We start from the raw sequence: 8,955 nt of genomic DNA, 5'->3' as shown, positions 1-8,955 counted from the left end.
AGGAGAGGTACTAGCCAGATGTTGTTCAACACAGGAGAGGTACTAGCCACAAGGTGTTCAACACAGGAGAAGTACTAGCCAGATGCTGTTCAATACAGGAGAGGTACTAGCCAGATGCTGTTCAATACAGGAGAGGTACTAGCCACAAGGTGTTCAACACAGGAGAAGTACTAGCCAGATGCTGTTTAACACAGGAGAGGTACTAGCCAGATGCTGTTCAACACAGGAGAGGTACTAGCCACAAGGTGTTCAACACAGGAGAAGTACTAGCCAGATGCTGTTCAACACAGGAGAGGAACTAGCCAGATGCTGTTCAACACAGGAGAGGCACTAGCCAGATGCTGTTCAACACAGGAGAGGTACTAGCCAGATGCTGTTCAACACAGGAGAGGTACTAGCCACAAGGTGTTCAACACAGGAGAAGTACTAGCCAGATGCTGTTCAACACAGGAGAGGTACTAGCCAGATGGTGTTCAACACAGGAGAGGTACTAGCCAGATGGTGTTCAACACAGGAGTGGTACTAGCCAGATGCTGTTCAACACAGGAGAGGTACTAGCCACAAGGTGTTCAACACAGGAGAAGTACTAGCCAGATGGTGTTCAACACAGGAGAGGTACTAGCCAGATGCTGTTCAACACAGGAGAGGTACTAGCCACAAGGTGTTCAACACAGGAGAGGTACTAGCCAGATGGTGTTCAACACAGGAGAGGTACTAGCCAGATGGTGTTCAACACAGGAGAGGTACTAGCCAGATGCTGTTCAACACAGGAGAGGTACTAGCCACAAGGTGTTCAACACAGGAGAAGTACTAGCCAGATGGTGTTCAACACAGGAGAGGTACTAGCCAGATGCTGTTCAACACAGGAGAGGTACTAGCCAGATGCTGTTCAACACAGGAGAGGTACTAGCCACATGGTGTTCAACACAGGAGAGGTACTAGCCAGATGGCGTTCAACACAGAGGAGGTACTAGCCATATGGTGTTCAACACAGGAGAGGTACTAGCCAGATGGTGTTCAACACAGGAGAGGTACTAGCCAGATGGTGTTTAACACAGGAGAAGTACTAGCCAGATGCTGTTCAACACAGAAGAGGTGCTAGCCAAATGCTGTTCAACACAGGAGAGGTACTAGACAGATGCTGTTCAACACAGGAGAGGTACTAGACAGATGCTGTTCAACACAGGAGAGGTACTAGCCAGATGGTGTTCAACACAGGAGAGGTACTAGACAGATGCTGTTCAACACAGGAGAGGTACTAGCCAGATGGTGTTCAACACAGGAGAGGTACTAGCCAGATGGTGTTCAACACAGGAGAAGTACTAGCCAAATGCTGTTCAACACAGGAGAGGTACTAGCCAGATGCTGTTCAACACAGGAGAGGTACTAGCCACATGGTGTTCAACACAGGAGAGGTACTAGCCAGATGGTCTTCAACACAGGAGAAGTACTAGCCAGATGGTGTTCAACACAGGAGAGGTACTAGCCAGATGGTGTTCAACACAGGAGAGGTACTAGCCAGATGGTGTTCAACACAGGAGAGGTACTAGCCAGATGGTGTTCAACACAGGAGAGGTACTAGCCAGATGGTGTTCAACACAGGAGAGGTACTAGCCAGATAGTGGTCAACACAGGAGAGGTTACCAGAGAGACCACGAATGTTGGTATAGTGAAGAGAAAACAGAGGAAGATCTAACAGAGAAGGGAAGGTCGTGGGAGAGGCCGCTGCTATTACCGCCAGAGTTCTCCCTCCCCTTGGCAGTAGAGTCAGGCGGGAAGTCAGAGATTCTTAGCACTCTATGATGACTACATTCACCGATTATAGCAAGTACGACTCATGTAAACTAACTGCGCAGCCGCTAACAGAATCAATCTTAAGAGTTCTATCCATGTATTTAACCCTCTATGAGCAAGAGCAAGACTATCATATGTCTGACAAGTGATTGGATCCCATAACAGATTGAATGAACGAAATTGTTTACCTAAGAACCTCGGTGAAAGAAGTTCTGCTTTGGTTAGCAGTCAGGACTTTGTGTGGTGTTAACCCCGACCGACTCTGCTCTTAACGACGCTCCGTTGTCTTGAGTCTGTTATCTTGTCATTTACTCTATACTTTTCTGTTATTGGAAGTTTGTACGGCAACATCACAAGGTAGAGGTGAAATGAAACCTTACATTTGTAACATAGAAATGAGCTTTCTCAACCACACACATCGTATATCTTGAGACAGGGAGACAGGTTTAGGTGTGGGAGGCGTGTTGTGAGCCAGACAACAAGACAGACGTGTGGGACTGGGAAAGCAACAGGTGCATGGTAGCTGAAACCTTGAAACCATCCATCTCTGGGAAGGTCAAACCCTTTCATGTCTTTCGTATGATGGACTGCAGTTTGAATGTACCCCAGCAGGACGTCTGTACCTTACGTGTTGTCATCTCTGGCTACGGACAGTGTGCACTCTGGCCTGGTAGACCGGTTAATACATGTGATAATCTGACATATGATTATCATTATGCTAATGATGAAGGAACGTTGGGTCTTATGTCTTATTTCATTTAAGGTTTGCCAGACTGTGTGTAACAACGCTCGTCATCCTGGTGATTACAGTGTTGTAGGTTGTTACAACACTGATGATAACATGTTACATGTTGTTACAACACTGGTGATTACAGTGTTGTAGGTTGTTACAACACTGATGATAACATGTTGTAGGTTGTTACAACACTCATGATAACATGTTGCAGGTTGTTACAACACTGATGATAACATGTTGTAGGTTGTTACAACACTGATGATAACATGTTGTAGGTTGTTACAACACTGATGATAACATGTTGTAGGTTGTTACAACACTGATGATAACATGTTGTAGGTTGTTACAACACTGATGATAACATGCTGTAGGTTGTTACAAAACTGATGATAACATGTTGTAGGTTGTTACAACACTGATGATAACATGTTGTATGTTGTTACAACACTGATGATAACATGTTGTAGGTTGTTACAACACTGATGATAACATCTTACATGTTGTTACAACACTGATGATAACATGCTGTAGGTTGTTACAACACTGATGATAACATGTATGTTGTTACAACACTGATGATAACATGTTGTAGGTTGTTACAACACTGATGATAACATGTTGTAGGTTGTTACAACACTGATGATAACATGTTGTAGGTTGTTACAACACTGATGACAACATGTTGTAGGTTGTTACAACACTGATGATAACATGCTGTAGGTTGTTACAACACTGATGACAACATGTTGTAGGTTGTTACAACACTGATGATAACATGTTGTAGGTTGTTACAACACTGATGATTACATGTTGGAGGTTGTTACAACACTGATGATAACATGTTGTAGGTTGTTACAACACTGATGATAACATGTTGGAGGTTGTTACAACACTGATGATAACATGTTGTATATTGTTACAACACTGATGATAACACGTTGTAGGTTGTTACAACACTGATGATAACATGTTGTAGGTTGTTACAACACTGATGATAACATGTAGGTTGTTACGACACTGATGATAACATGTTGTAGGTTGTTACAACACTGATGACAACATGTTGTAGGTTGTTACAACACTGATGATAACATGTTGTAGGTTGTTACAACACTGATGATAACATGTTGTAGGTTGTTACAACACTGATGATAACATGTTGGAGGTTGTTACAACACTGATGATAACATGTTGGAGGTTGTTACAACACTGATGATAACATATTGTAGGTTGTTACAACACTGATGATAACATGTTGTAGGTTGTTACAACACTGATGATAACATGTTGGAGGTTGTTACAACACTGATGATAACATGTTGGAGGTTGTTACAACACTGATGATAACATGTTGTAGGTTGTTACAACACTGATGATAACATGTTGGAGGTTGTTACAACACTGATGATAACACGTTGTAGGTTGTTACAACACTGATGATAACATGTTGTAGGTTGTTACAACACTGATGACAACTTGTTGTAGGTTGTTACAACACTGATGATAACATGTTGTAGGTTGTTACAACACTGATGATAACATGTTGGCGGATGTTACAACACTGATGACAACATGTTGTAGGTTGTTACAACACTGATGATAACATGTTGGAGGTTGTTACAACACTGATGATAAAAGTTGTAGGTTGTTACAACACTGATGATAACACGTTGTAGGTTGTTACAACACTGATGATAACATGTTACATGTTGTTACAACACTGATGATAACATGTTGTAGGTTGTTACAACACTGATGATAACATGTTGGAGGTTGTTACAACACTGATGATAACATGTTGTAGGTTGTTACAACACTGATGATAACAAGTTGTAGGTTGTTACAACACTGATGATAACATGTTGTAGGTTGTTACAACACTGATGATAACATGTTGTAGGTTGTTACAACACTGATGATAACATGTTGTAGGTTGTTACAACACTGATGATAACATGTTGTAGGTTGTTACAACACTGATGATAACATGTTGTATGGTAACTAACACACAGTGGCCAGCCAGTTGTGTATCATCATCTGTTATATTCACACTGGTTCCACACACTGTCCTACCAACACTGTATTTATAAAATTATATCACACACACACACACACACACACACACACACATCCAGGCCTCCGTGGTGTGGTGGTTAGCGTTGCTGACCATGGTTCAGCACCATTATAGGTTCGAATCCTGGGCGCTGCAGTCGCCTCACTCCCAGCCCAAGAAAATATCCTTCCCTCACAGCTGGTCGATAGATGGGTACCTGGCTGAGGCCGGTGTGTGTGTGTGTGTGTGTGTGTGTGTAGATCACACTCATAGGAGTACAGAGATGTTACATAACATGCATGAGCTTCTGTAATGAAAAATCTACTGATACAGAGAGGCGACTGTACCATCAGTACCACCTGGTCTCTCGTCTCGTGAATGTCTCATGTTGATCCTAGAGTAATCGTCTCAGATAGGCTCATCTTGCCTATGTGTCTCCATTACTCAGGCATAACACATATCCTTCAACCCCGACACACACTGACAGATAATGCAACATGTTTCCAAGCGGAACATCAACTCTCATTACTCATTAAGGTAGACTTTGATAAGGTTATTCAATTCTTCTTCTTCATGAGGTTCATACTTGAGTGGTATTTCCCCTCGACTACAGATGGACTTTTCTTGCATCAAAATCTTTACCGATTTTAACTCTTACTGTATATATATTTATTCCACTGTCCTCGTCAAATCCTCACCTGGTCTCTCGTCTCGTGAATGTCTCATGTTGATCCTAGAGTAATCGTCTCAGATAGGCTCATCTTGCCTATGTTTCTCCATTACTCAGTCATAACACATATCCTTCAACCTTGCATCTGACGTCTTCGTCATTAGGCTCCGTCTATCTTGTCTTGCATTATGTATTCTTCAATGTGAAAAAGCGAAAAGAGTTTGTTTTTTTTTTTGAGAGAGAGAGAGAGCTGTCAGCACATGGCAGGTCCTTACTACCCACAAAATTCTCTGTCAACGTTTGTGGGTATTTCCCCTCACAAACGCTCACAATTACTCACTCAAGTACGTATGTTATCATCACAGCAACACGAGTGATAGGAAAGATACGGGTCATGGAAAGAAGTTGCGGCACACATAAGCTTGGCTGGTTGTTTATATGTTATCTTTCCCAACAGCTGTAAATATTGGTTTTATCATCACCATCATCATGACTATGTTTTTGTAGTATTTGTATACATGTTATCTTACTCTGCCTTCATGTAGCCTTCTGTACAGCTTGTACAAATTTTTGCCCATCTGATTCTACTGTATAACTTATTGTAAATACAACTCTCTCTCTCTCTCTCTCTCTCTCTCTCTCTCTCTCTCTCTCTCTCTCTCTCTCTCTCTCTCTCTCTCTCTCTCTCTCTCTCTCTCTCTCTCTCTCTGTATCTATCGTCTCCTCTGATCACTACAACTAGTAATAATTCTGGTGTTATTCACTATAATCTCCCTCGTTAGCCTCGTTCCATGCTTTTGTTTATGATAATGTTTGATTCCACCTTCTTGTAAGTGGAGCGAGAGGCGGTGGCTAAGGGTGCACGTCTACTTACAATGAGGTGGAATCAAACATCATGAAGAAAAGCATCGGTCATCAACATCCAGACAGACATGAACATCGCCATACAGCTCTGTGATGGTCTCCCAGTAGACGTAGACCTAATGCCGCTCTAGGACAGATGAGACATATCACTGACTCGCCTCAAGCTACCGAGTCTACCATTTCAGGACAGGAGGAGCAAGTCACTAACCTACCCGGTCCTGGGGTACGAAGGTCAGAGAGAATCAGACGAGCCTAACCTGACCTCACCAGCACACCTAGACAAGAGCGGTCTCGCTTAGCCTAACTTAGTGTACTTAGTGTTGGACTGTGTATATTCGTACCTCGTGTGAGACGTCTTCTTGATATTTCTGCTTCCATATTTTGTAGTTAGGTTGTAGTTCACACTGCCCGTCATGATATTTTTAATTTGTTTCATGTATACATGTTTGTGTTTTACATTTTTCATTATGGTTTTGTAACGCGTTTTTTTTTTCTCTCTCTCTCTTTTTCGTAGATTCCTGATGATGCCTCTGTAAAGGCGAAAACTTTATTGAATTTAGGTGAGTAAACTTGGACAACTGGTGTTTGCGCACATCTAATAGTAGAACAATATTGAGAAAATAAGAGAACATACACACAGACACAGACAGACACAGACACACACACACACACACACACACACACACACACACATATATATATATATATATATTTTTTTTTTTTAAACTATTCGCCATTTCCCGCATTAGCAAGGTAGCGTTAAGAACAGAGGACTAGGCCTCTGAGGGAATATCCTCACCTGGCCCCCTTCTCTGTTCCCTCTTTTGGAAAATTGAAAAAAAAATAACAAGAGGGGAGGATTTCTAGCCCCCCGTTCCCTCCCCTTTTAGTCGCCTTCTACGACAAGAGTTACGGCCAAACAAAGCAGACAGTGCTTGGCGTATAAAGATTGGCGTTGGACGGCGGGAAGCAAGTGTGATGTTGGGATTTAAATAACTTTTTTAAGTACTGACACCTGATGATGAGGTGGATTGTCTCCACGAAACATGTCGTGCCACATGTATAGAAAAATTACATGATAAATAAAATTGTATGAACTACTTAAGAGCGATTTCACCTTCATACTACCATCACGGACAAGTGTGATCATCATCATCATATCTATCTATCTATCTATATATCTATATATCTATCTATCAATCAATCTATCTATCAATCCATGTATATTGCAAGAGGTCACAATGGTTCACGTGATCTAGGAATTGCAGGAAATCCACTGGAAAATGAAACACGAAAAGGTCCCAAGTGCTCTTTCGTGTATTAATCACATCATAAGGGGAGATGCAAGAATGAGATATAGAACAGTCAGCTGATATACAAGGAAGAGACGTAGCTTGGACGCCATTGGTAAACAAGCGTTACCAGATGGTGGTTTCGGGTTGGTGGTGTTCAGGGCTGGCGACATGCTGTTATAAAATCTTATTCTGTGGACAAAAAAGGGAACTGTTTACACATTTTTTCTTCAATAATGCGATCCAGTCTCTGTAGACTTTGGCTAATATTAACGTTACGATTATTTGTGCATTAAGTAACTAGAAAATTCAATGATATTTCTCGTGTTAAAGAAGTTAACGTTAATAACTGAATTGGCATTACGCCAGCTAATACGATTATCATAATTCTTAACATGATTTAACAAGTATTTCATTCTTGTCCTATTCTTATACTATATCTATGTTGCTCAAGTCTAACATAAGGATCCTAACCAGTCTGCCCAACATAAAACATATTACAATTCTTACATGGTACTCTATAAACACAGCCTGCAGAACTTTCTGGTGAGTTCCAGGTTGATATTCTTTATAGTATTGTTGTTGCTGAAGGCATAGAGAAAAGATGGGAAGTCTCCGTCTGGTTCAACTTGACAAGCGAGGTACCACAGTGTAAGGACTCATACTTGTAGCTTTATACCACAGATGAGGAGACAAGACTCACAAACAGAGCTCCAGTTTCTGCCGATAACGCGAAGTTAAGGACTGGAGCTCAGTTATAGGAAGACTGTCCACAGTTAAGGACTGGAGCTCAGTTATAGGAAGACTGTCCACAGTTAAGGACTGGAGCTCAGTTATAGGAAGACTGTCTACAGTTAAGGACTGGAGCTCAGTTATAGGAAGACTGTCCACAGTTAAGGACTGGAGCTCAGTTATAGGAAGACTGTTCACAGTTAAGGACTGGAGCTCAGTTATAGGAAGACTGTCCACAGTTAAGGACTGGAGCTCAGTTATAGGAAGACTGTCCACAGTTAAGGACTGGAGCTCAGTTGTAGGAAGACTGTCCACGGATTCAGATTTGTTTAGCTAGATTGTTGGAGTGGTCAGTGACCTAACAAGTGGAGTTCAATACAAACAGATGCAAAGTGATGTATTTTGACTATAAAAATGTAAATAGTGAACAGAAAACGGTTGGTAAACTATCATTAGAAGTAGAAGAAGAAATATTCTACAGAGTTCTTTTCAGAAATGACCTAGAACACGGAAATATGGCCTACCTACACATGATAACAAAATGTTGGTTTGATAGCAAGAAATACGAACAGTATAACGAAGGATGCAACACTTATTCTTATAATGTCCTACTGTTCTGACCTCCTCTGGACAACGCTGTCCAGTTCTGATCACGAAAATACATAAAAGAAGGAGTGAAAAGAGAACTGGGACAAATTCAGAGAACAGCAACGAAACTAATTCCGGCAGTCAAAAATGAACCATATGAAGAAAAATTATGATTCTTAGAAATAAGCGCAGATTCTGAGGATCTAATAACAGGTCTTTAAATGTC

The sequence above is a fragment of the Panulirus ornatus genome, chromosome 72 (genome assembly GCF_036320965.1).
Source record: "Panulirus ornatus isolate Po-2019 chromosome 72, ASM3632096v1, whole genome shotgun sequence".
Taxonomy (NCBI): Eukaryota; Metazoa; Arthropoda; class Malacostraca; order Decapoda; family Palinuridae; genus Panulirus; species Panulirus ornatus.
This window is presented reverse-complemented; position numbering follows the sequence as displayed.